Here is an 11,920-nt window from a genome sequence, read left to right on the forward strand (position 1 = left end):
ACCGCAACCCTGACCATCTTCTTATATTTTCTAAAACCATTTGTAGTTACCCTCTTATACTTTTTCCTCTTTTAAATAAGTTTTTTAATATCTTTCATTTCTTATTTTTAACCATCCAAATAACTTGTAAAGTATTCTTACCTTCCGGTAATTTAATCATCTTTGAGCGTATTTTTTAGCTCAGTCTTACCGCACTCACCGCTCAGCTCATTCATATTTCCGATGTACTAACAGTAGGAGAGTTCTTATTCTCTTTTTCTTATCATTATTTTACCGCCTTCTTCTCGATGCCCTTCTTATTTTTCCTTTCCCACGTTATTAGTTATATTCACCATAATATTATTGTCATGTCTTCTATTCACTTTTGTCTAATTCAACTTTATATTTTGTTTCTTTATTCTAGTATTATACTTACATATTTCATTAGTCACATATATTTTCTTTCTCTCTTTTTTTTCCTTTCCATAACTTTAATTTTTTTATTATTATTAAATTAAAATATTCATATATCTTTGTTTCTTTGCACTATATAAATTCAGAATTTTTATTTCCTTGATTATATTGTTCTATTTACATATTTAATTACCTAATAGGTATGAAGTATGCCTTCAACTAAATGCCCGGCACACATTCATTTTGGTTGGCTGGTTGGGTTTTATTGGACTGTATAATTCAAAATATAAAACATGATTAAATGAAAATAAAATTCTATTGTCTAAGTTACAAGTAGAGTAGACCGAAATAAAACATTTATGGTTAAAAGGTTTAATAAATTTTGAATGCCTAGGCTATGGAAGATTATAGAAATAAAGAGGTTGTTGATTATGATGTGGATATTAACTATTGTTAGGTCGACTTACTCCATGCTTCCTTCTTCCCCCGCATTCCCATGCCTCTCTCTGCTCGTTTTCTGGGAACGACTCCAAGAATTCTACTCACTCATTTCAAATCAAAATGGCACTCTTATCAACCTGGGTTGCTTCTTCTCACCACAGAGAGCGCTGGAGAAGGTGAGTTTTGGCTGTTGGCCACATAAGGCGCTACAAATGCCTACATATGGCAGCCCCTCCAATTCAAGCTTTCGGTTAACTTAGGTCACCCGGAACACTATATATAAGATTTTTTTCCACTTCTTTCATCACTTTATTTTTACTAATTTTCATTCGGTATAATTATTTACTTTAATCATTCTGTTTTGTTGTTTGATCCCATTTTTGCAGTATGTTGGAACATCGTAGAGAGGCGGTCAATTAAGGTATTAAAATGGTAGAAGAAAACTATTTATTGTTAACAAACGTTTCACGCAGGGCTTCGTCAGGGCTGTCAGATTGAAACAAAGATGACAACTTAAAGTGGGGCGAAACGTTGGTTAACAATAAATAGTTTTCTTCTACCATTTTGACACCTTTATTGACCTTCGGAAGGTCCTATATTCCTACAAACAACAAAAATGGGGTCAGAATTCACATTGATTTATTAAATTGAAGGTTTATTTATATATTTCTAAGATTGAGAAATACTTTAAATTAAAAAAATAATAAGAACAGTTTATTTCGCGTCGGCTCGGTCTGCCTTCCAGTTCGGAATATTGGTATGGTGTAGAGAAGTTAGTAAAATTTTAAATCCGATGACCAACGTGCAAAAATGTATTATTCGTGTAATAAAAAAAAAAAGAATTCTCTAAGCCTCTTTGCAAGGTACTATAAATTTTGAAGTTGGAATCTTTGTTTGTAAGAACAGAAATCATAAAAGAATTAAAGAACAATAAATTTTATAAACGTCAAATAAACATCCTCAATAAACATTCGCTCAGTGAATGTAATTTCCAAAATATAAAAACAAACACTGCTTTGATGAAAAGAAATTACTATTTTATTAGAGTAGTATCGTTCAATGTTCTAACTTACGATTTAAAAACAAAAATTCATAAAAATAGTATGAAAATAAATCTCATAAAATACCTTTTAAACAAATAAATAAATAAGGAAGTTAAAATGAATTTAAAGTTTAGGTGTTGAAAGAGTAACACAGGAAACTATGTGTCTTTATGTATCAAATTTTAAATGTATCAAACTTTATGTATCATGTTTTAAATCTATCAAACTTTATATATCAAATTTTGAATGAATAAACATAATGTATCGAACTAATTCGATAAATAGTAGAAAACTATTGTTAACCAACGTTTCACCCCATTTTAAGTTGTGATCTTTGTTTCAATCTGACAGCCCTGACGAAGCCCTGCAAAGTGGGGTGAAACGTTGGTAAACAATAAATATTTTTCTTCTACCATTTTGATACCTTTATTGACCGTTACGAGGACTTCCTACAATCTACTTCATACGGTCAACTATCTTCTTTCAACACGATCCCATTTCTGGTTTTTATCGACATATATTCTTTTATGTATTTTCTTCGTTTCAAGTACATATCGGTATTAATTTAAATTTAATTACATTATAAAATCATTTTTTTTATTTTATTCAAAATTTAATATGAAATTTTTTGAGCTCCTACACCTTTTACTAACGCTTCCACCAATTTTCACCCAATTAATTATTTATGCATGATTAATTAATTCTCAAAGACATTTTCCGGTAACTGTAAAGGGGTGGAATGTCATCCCCACCTCGGAAGTTTATTAGAGCTGAAGAAGTCTCACTTATGGTTAAGAGATCACAGAGGCACTAATTGGAATCAACTAAACGAGGCAATTTTTGAAAAAGCGGCGGCAAACATCGCGCCTCACAGCCATGGTACAATTAGCCACCAACCCTTTGCAGCGGCGGGGGCGCATATCCCCATCTCCCTAAAAGTGGAAAGATAAGGGCGACCTCTTTTGGCCAATTATCGCTAACAAGGGATCCGCCACTCCAGTTACCACCGCTTTATGAATATTCCCCTTTGTTCCTGGAGGGGGGGAGTACGGGAAATATGTGAACGCTTCCTGCACACTGCAGCCTCTGTCAGTATTGGTTCCTTGAGAAACAACCTCTTCAGTCAGAACTTTGTACCATCTTCAGAATGAAGGCAAAATAAGCATTCAAATGACATTATAACGATAGCTGTTTCAGTAGTAAACTGAAACGTATTCATTTATTAATTATATTGCAACGTTTTTCCCTAAAATTATCTCTGATTTAATATGTCATAGTCCATTCATGGCTCTAATATAAAATCAACTTGTATTCAGATTCGATCGAGGAAAATTTGAATTCAAACAAACTCCGAGTTTTTAAGTTATTCATAGTATATTTTCGGTTCTACTTCCGCGATAAGAGTACAAATACAGTCTATATTAATATGTGAAAATCGTTCAGCTATCAAAAAAATTTGAGAGAGAAAATAAAATTTAAGAACGTTCAAGTCGGAGTTTAGAAATGATCCATACATCCAAAGAAAATGGTAATCTCACATTTGGAAGGAAAAATAGGAAGTCATTTTTTTTTTTCAATTTAGTTATTGTTGGTTAAAAATAGATGAAGGAAAGTACCATATTTCTTTGAGATCAAATATACAAACAAGAATAGTGTGGTGTACTTTTCACTTACCACAAAGGCGTAAATTTCTTAAAAGCATAAGTAAAAAATTTAAATTTTTATTATCCTATCGCTTTAAAAATTAGTATTTTAGAGGTTCTCAAGGTGTGAATAAAGAATATAAACTTCGTTTTGGCAAATAATACAATAATTTAACGAAGTACAAAAAAAACAGATACGTGTAACCATATGCCGTATACATATTTTTGAGATAACGTGCTTACTCGGCTGTCTTTGATTTCATGTCTCTTTCAACTGCTGTCTCTGTTTCTCTTCTATTTATTATCAAATTCTTTTACAGCTCATATTTATCCATGTTTTAGTACCTTTAAAAATGGAAAATAGTTAATTATTTCAAATAAACAAAATTAGAAGTACTTTAGAGGACAATTTTTGGAAACTTTGGCAGTTAAGCCCTGAGACTATATCTATGACAACTTTTAGCTTGATCTAAATCGTTAGACCCATATTTAAGAAGATCGGAAACATGTGAAAATCGATTAAATGAAGCAGTACTTCCGGTAAGGCAATTTTAAGTATTAGTTGCTGTAACATCCTGGTTACAAACCTTACCTAAATTTTCTATTTCAGATTTGTACGACTTTTCGTTTTTGACCATTTTGTAAAACATGATTATTTTCCTGTAAAACCCGAATTCGAAATTTTGCAAGATTGCAATACCTTACTGTATATTCCATGTAGATGTAAGTGAAAATAAAAAACTTTCCTTAACATTTAGCCGTTTAACATTAAAACATGGGTTCCAAAAATATTTCAAAGGGTGTATAAAAGGCGATGTCCAAGCGTAAAAGGAAAAATATACGATGAACAAGAATTAATGAATTCTCAACAGTAAAGAAGGTTGAAGAAGATCAATGTTGAATATAATTTAAGAGCTTATACTGCGACACTTTGTTTTGTCTCTCACCCATAGATGTGCAAAAATTAGCTATAGTTGAAACTAATAGGTAAAATTGCCATAAATACGACGCTTATTCATGAATGTACCATTGATAAATAAATATCGTATCCATGACATTTTGAACTATTAGTTTCAACAATTGCTGCTTTTTGCCCAAATCTGCTCCCACCATTGTAGCTGTCATATATGAGACGTCTTTTTCTAAACCCTTAGGTTCATAGATTCTTAGGTTAATCGGTCTCGGAATCTGGTAGTGTTAATATTTTTGTAAAACCTCAAAAGTTTTTGGATTTTTTTTTCTTGGCAAAGCCATTATTGACGCCACTTAAAAAACAAAAAAAAAATTCCAATTAGAGTCCCTGTTATCTCTTAACCATGAGTGAAACCTCTCTAATAAACTTCCCATACACTCTACATGTTTTGCTTATGATTATTAGTAAATCATTTACTTACATGTCCAAAATATTTGACAAATGATAGGTCCCCTCTCGGTCTGGATGTAAAAGTCTGAATACTGAAGCAATGTTCACTATTTATCCCCTCATAATTCACTCAATTCGATACAAAAATTTCTCGAAACATTTTGTTACCTATATCCTCTACATGAGACAGAATCAACTAAGCGTTAATTAATAGCTAATAGTATGGTAACATGTTGATGGATCTTACTAAGTAAGATTATTATTTTTTTTTTCTTAAGCAGAGCTTCTATCTGTCTTTATTATTGCACATTGCTTTATCACAGCCAACTGCATCGGGAATAAAAATGTAAACAATAGAGGATTACATCAAAAAAAGGTTCATGAAATTCAACATCCAGTTACTGAACAGTTAAAGGAGCAGTGGACCTACAACTTGGAAAACCCAACCTCAACCCGAAGACTGAAGCCTAGGGTGCTGCAAGACATCCAGACATGTTATAAGTTCTATATTTATCAGTACTGTTATTGTCACTCTAAAATTTTATTTTATTTTAATTTTTTTTTTCATCTTTTTCTTAAATTTACATTATTTTTTCCATTAGAATTCAATTATTTATAATTCTATATTTATCAGTTCTGTTATTGTCACTTTAAAATTATATTTTATCTTAATTTCTTTTCTTTAATTTTTATTTTCATCTTTTTCTTAAATTTACATTATTTTTTCCATTAGAATTCAATTATTTATTTTTTTAAATCCATAAGTGTCATCGTTTTTGTTATTAACTTAACGTTTATCTTTTATTAAGAATTATTATTTTTATCTATTTATTTAATCTTATTTTATAACATTGTATATAATCAATTGTTATTACCAGACCGATCTGGCATTAAATAAAAAAAAAATTGCTTCATAAACGTTTAAGATTGAATAGAGTCCAAAGTTGGCTCTAGATGCATGAAAAATTTAAAACCAGAGGTATTCCTGCCATATACCTAAAAATGTATACTTTGTAGAAAGTAAAGACATTTTTTTTAGGGATTACATTTAGAAACTTGCTGAAAAATTAATGTTTTACTTAACTTCGATACACCAATATTTTCACTAAGTGTTTGTTCCCGATAAAATGTCTCTTGAAAACAGCCCATAATGATTAGCCAATTGTAAGTGAAATTCTTAGGGTAATTAAGTGGTTAACATTTTAATATCGTTACTACTAACGCAAATTTTGATATTTAGTTGTGATGGTAAATTTTAGGGTAGTATTCCACTAGAAGAAAAAAATCATAAAAATATAATGGAGCAAACATGAATTTTAAAACTTATCCTGAACACAACAAAGTGCCAATAAAAAATTCCACCAACATACTTTCTTTTCTTTTTCAACTCGTACCCACACAGCTTCTTACGGACTACACTTAAGTAACTGGGTTTTTGCCAATAATATCTTTCTTTTTCTATATCTATATTATCTTTAAAAGTTTCGTCGTTACTAAGTATTTATGGTTTTTCCGGATTCTCGGAGAAATCCTGCATTCATTATGAAATCATAAAACAACCCTTCTCTCCGCTTCAGTAGTTCCCCTTCATTTCACACCCATTTTAATTGAAAAAACTTTCTTACCCCTTCAGCTATTAGGATTAAACTAGAGACTAACTAAAGTTTGATTATTCATTGTTTAGAATAAAAGGAACCCTTTCGGTCCAAAGTTATGATAGAATGAATGTGCTTATACTAGTTTACTGTAAAACAAAAATAATAATATTCAATTTAATTTTAAAGTTTCTTTTGTATAATTGTAATAGCATTGAACAAAATATATTTATATAAATATTCGGATAAGAATACTTTCATAAACAAATGAAATGAATTATTGATTAATTAATATAAAATTCGTTCAACTTTAATTTTTGTAACTGATAACTAGAGACCAGATTTTTTTTGCACTAAAAAGCTAATAAATGCGCAATAAAAACCCAAACTGTGCTAAACCGTGCAGTGTAGTAATAATGTACGTGTATTAAACATCCAAATCCTGCAATAAGCAACTTTATTTTTCAATTTATTATAATGATTTTTTTTTCATTTATGTATTTATTTTAATTCTTATGTTATTTTATTTTATTGTGAATATAATCAGTTATCACTATTACTTATTGTCCAACAATGTTGTGGCAGATTGTAATATCTATCAATAAATAAAAATATAAAAAATTATGTAAAAGAACGGAAAACTTACCTAACCTTTTTTGAATTAAATTCAACTCGATAAATATTCTTTACATTTATACATAAATACTTTGCTTAAAAACTGAACATTTTGTTTATAATTGAAGAGCTATGAGGAAACCAATTGAATTAAATTTCTATTATGAAGACTGGAATTCAATTCTCAACTTCTTACAACTATCTCAATTTTTAGACTCAGAAAAATATGGAAGGAGTATTTCAAAATATTCTTTAAAACAAAATTGCCTTTTTAATTTCTCATCTCATTTTTTCCCGCTCATTGTGGATCATTTGGTGAATACAGCACTAACCAAAAAAAAAAAAAAAAAACCAAATGAGTCATTGTAGAAATTTTTTTTAAAGATTGATTAAAAATATATTAGAATATTCACTTCTTACATTTTGTTTTATTTTATTTTTTAAAATCTTAAAAATGCAGGCTAATTGCCTTTGTTCCATATAACTTTTTCTATATATTGCCTTCTTAAATTTAAAACTTTTACAATCCACTTCACTTCTTTCTTCCTTATAACAGGTTTAAGGTTGCAAATGTAAATGAAAGAAAGAAGAGAAGTGGATTGTAAAAGTTTTAAATTTAAGAAGGAATTATATAGAAAAAGTTATTATTATATAGAAAAAGTTATATGGGACAAAGGCAATTAGCCTGCATTTTTAAGATTTTAAAAAAGAAAATTACATCAAAATAAAGGTATCCTTGAGAATTATCTGAGGGTCGAAACGTTGGAAGGTTTGTAAAGAATAAAGTTGAGAAAAAAAGGATCAAATTTGTTTTTAAATAAACCAAACCCCTCTCAAACAAGAACATATTAATGAAAATTAATCTAATTTTGTTTTAGTTTAAAATTACTACTAAAAAATCAGACGAAAGAATGAAGGCTCGAAGGCGGAATGGGAATCCAAGTTAAAACAACAAAATTATTCTAGAATCTTTTTCGTAGCTCCCCTTAGCCATAGGTAAATACTATTCCAAGAACATTCCTGACTTCTGTTTTCTTGTTCTTTTTCTGTTTAATTGAACTCGACTTTTCATATATTAATCAATACATTACTTTAACCCAATGTTTGGTAATTATAAACTATAATTCAAATCAGGAAAAAAATAATGAAATGAAAATAAAATAAACAAATGTTGGCTATTGCTTGAGATCTTTTGAAGAGATTCAGCACAAACATTAAAAGAAACTTAGTAAAATCATTAAAAAAAAATCGTAGAATTTTGTCCGAAATGAGTAAAACTTGCAATTTTGAGGAAAAACCCAGAAACCTGAAATTATGTGAAATATTTGTTATTTTAATGTAATTTTCATGATTCGAATTTCTCTAATTCTGTAGATATTTTAAGAAATTCGGAGCTATAGGAAAAAAAAAAATACGATCGAACGAATATCCGGTCTCTACTAATCACCATGGAAGAGCTGAATGGAATGAATTGTTATGTCATAAAAATTTGAATCTGAGAAAAATCCAGTGAAATGAATTTTCATTCTTATTTTATGCTGAAAAAAAATTTTGATCTTCAAGTTACCATTAATAAGAAATTACCACAAATTAATGTTTAGATAAATCAGATAAGTTGGCGGATAGAATGGTGTATTTGAGATATTCTTCAGAGCAACAATCCCTATTTTTCCAAAAATTTCATATGCCATGTTCTTCCGCTTGGGTTTTCTATTGCATTTTGCCAAAAGACAGGCTGAATTACACCTCAGGAAGCTTTTAAGAGATTAACACAATAAAAGATCTGATTTTGCAAAGATTTTATTTATCACAAAAATCGCTGGTTTGCTTCAATAGTGCTACAACTAACAAAAGCGTTTTTATTTTAAATATAATCTTTTCGCATTATTAAGGCAGGTTATTATTGTTTAAATCCAAGGAATACGTCTAAAACAAAACAAAAAAAAAAATATGTGAAGATAGTGCTTTGGTAATGAAGAAACAAAAAATAGTTCTCAAAGAGTTAAAAAATTATAAATACAGTAAAAAAAAAAAAATTTAGTCAAAAGCGTCACAATTAAGCAAAGCAGTGATATTGTATTGATTTGATTGGTCGTGATTTGAGAACATTATTCAAAGATCTAGTTTAAATATTTATAATGTTCTTCAATAAAATTCATAATTAAATATCATAGTATTAAAATTAAATTTGTACTAGAATGGTACTGGTACTGATGGAGGGTACTAGTCGGACCCGCCGAAAAATAAGTATATAACCTCAGATAAAAATCAAACCCACAACGTTCTGAAAGAGCTTTGTGACCCACACCCCAACGTGCTCGGCTACCATGTTCTCTTATGATGGAATGGCTTATTAATGTTTTGAAACAACTTATTTTTATCCGGTCCAAATGAAATTAGTAGATTTTTCCTCAAAAAACCGAATATATTATCAAAGTTTATATATTAATGACAAACAAATTTAGCTAATTTGAATCTAAATCATAATAAAAATAAAAGTTTGAATTTTAAAACGTTTAGGCACGTTTAAACATTACAGTAAAAAGAGAAAAAAAGTTTTTTTTTCGCTCCACGCCTCGTTTTAGTTGGTCACTCGTCCAGCTGAGGAATGACGACCGTTAATGACTCCAACAAGAGAAATGGACAACTCGGCGTTTTACGACACGGCTTAGGAGAAGCTGAAACCAAAATAGGATTGGTACTTAACAGCAGCCATTCGAGAAGCGGTCGACATTTGACTGTGGTAATAACTACAATGCTACCTTAGACATTCAGTATCAATACACAACACAATTTTAGCCTTCATTTCTCCTTAGCCAAGTTGCAAAGCGCCGTGTATCTCTCTATTCCTTCGGTTAGAATCATTAATGGTATTTATTACTCAACTCAACACGTTTCCTACAAGAAGCAGCACGGCTAATTTCCCGACGAAGAAGCCTTTTTGATATCACTCCTTTTTATGACTCACGTTCATTTTCTACATTTGCCTGAGACAGTTGTTTCTGAGGGATTTTTTTTTAATTAGTCAATTTGATTATTGTTTCTTACATTTAACAACATATATTGTACAAATACGAGCATGAAAACGTGACACATTATTTTTAATAAATATCAGAACCAGTTATCTTCAAAATGCGAAAATTCTGAGGCTATTTTGATCTGGACAATTTATGGTTACAGCCGACGGTGACGCGGAGGGAGCAGCAAGGATGGCCTAGGAAATTGTGGTGCCGATATAGAAGGCCGCTATCTGGCAGCCCGCCTTCCGGTTCCCGCCCAGCCCGGGAAAACAACATTACCTCCCGCCATTTGTTAAACACCGGATCTCTGATAAAAATGATTAATATCGTACTTCCTGCCTCACCCTCCCAGCCTCATCTTTGTTTACTTTCATTAGCGCCCTCTTTAATAAGTGCTAAGGAGGGGAATGTCTCTAGCATAATGCTTCGTTAAAAAATAAATAACATTAATTCTCTTAATTCGTTTATTTTGTAAACAAATTAAATGTTGAATTAATACTGCTATGGTACCGTGCAACGTTTCAGAAATTTGAGTGATTCATCAGCTAACCCATCAGTACCCAAATCTGATTGACTAGCATGGACGCAGGTAGGATTTTATCAAGGAGGGTGCAGGTCACAACATATATGTATATAAATACATTTACATTCATACATATATGTATATATTGATAACTTTTCTTTTGACTGAGGTAGATTTTTTTTTGGTGGGTCTTTTGGATCAGTCAGTGATATAGCCAAAAGTTGTATCATTGATTGATCCTCAAGACCCACAAATGTATATATGTATTATTATTATGTGTAGTATATTCAATTTAGAAAAGTTACACCTTTTTTGATATAATTGAGAATTTCACCTTGAGCTATAATGAGTAATAACTGATAAGGTAATAACATTAAGATAAAATCTTCCAAAATTATTGTAATAAATTACTGACAAAGTGATAAACTTTAAATCAGTGATTCTCAACCACTGTGCAATGCAGTATTGTAGCTAGTTATTAGTTCTAAGAGGGCCAAGCAGGTCCTTAGGGTGGCCAAATTTCTCCCTTATACCTAGTAATTAATACCTATCTATCTTTATATCAGATAAAAGTTTAAAAACAACATTTATTTTTAATAAATATTTAATACACGTTATTTCAAGGGATCTGATTAATAAAACGATAATAATTTTTCATTTTTTTTTTCCATCTTAATATTTTTTTTTCGAAAATTGTCTAGAGAAGGCCAGGTAAGATACAAAGAACCAATACTTATCTCACAAATGGTGCAATGGCACTTTAGTTTGCTGCAAGATTCTTGGACTGTGCCACCCACTGCCAAGGAGTAACCCCTCCTGAGAAGAAAATTATAATTTTTTTTACAGTTCTTTATCTATTTACACTAAATTCAGTTAAAATATTTCTCTGATGGTTTAAACTGAAGAGGAAGTAACATTTTACCATTGCATAGTGATTTCACTAAAAAATTCTTTAAAGTTATCTTTTTTATTGGCAGTGTGCTAACTTATTTTTAAGTTGTTAAAAGTGTACTGTAACTACTGTTGAGAATTACTACTTCAGATCATCATAGAGGGCTTGGGTTGTCAGGTGGCTCCTTTTGTAACAGGTGGGAAATGGATCACTGGAAGCCTGATAATTTGAAGGCTTGTCAGGGTGCACTAAGGAAGCAGCCTCTTCACCTGACTAGGGAGCAGTGGGTACCGCTTCCCAAAAACCCAACCCATCACGAAACCACCTTGGTTTCTGCTTGGAGATCAGAATTGGAAAGCTGTAGAAATTACATGTATAATTGTATATATACA

Source organism: Halyomorpha halys, unplaced genomic scaffold, assembly GCF_000696795.3.
Source record: "Halyomorpha halys isolate HHAL.00 unplaced genomic scaffold, Hhal_1.1 Scaffold50.1, whole genome shotgun sequence".
Classification (NCBI taxonomy): Eukaryota; Metazoa; Arthropoda; class Insecta; order Hemiptera; family Pentatomidae; genus Halyomorpha; species Halyomorpha halys.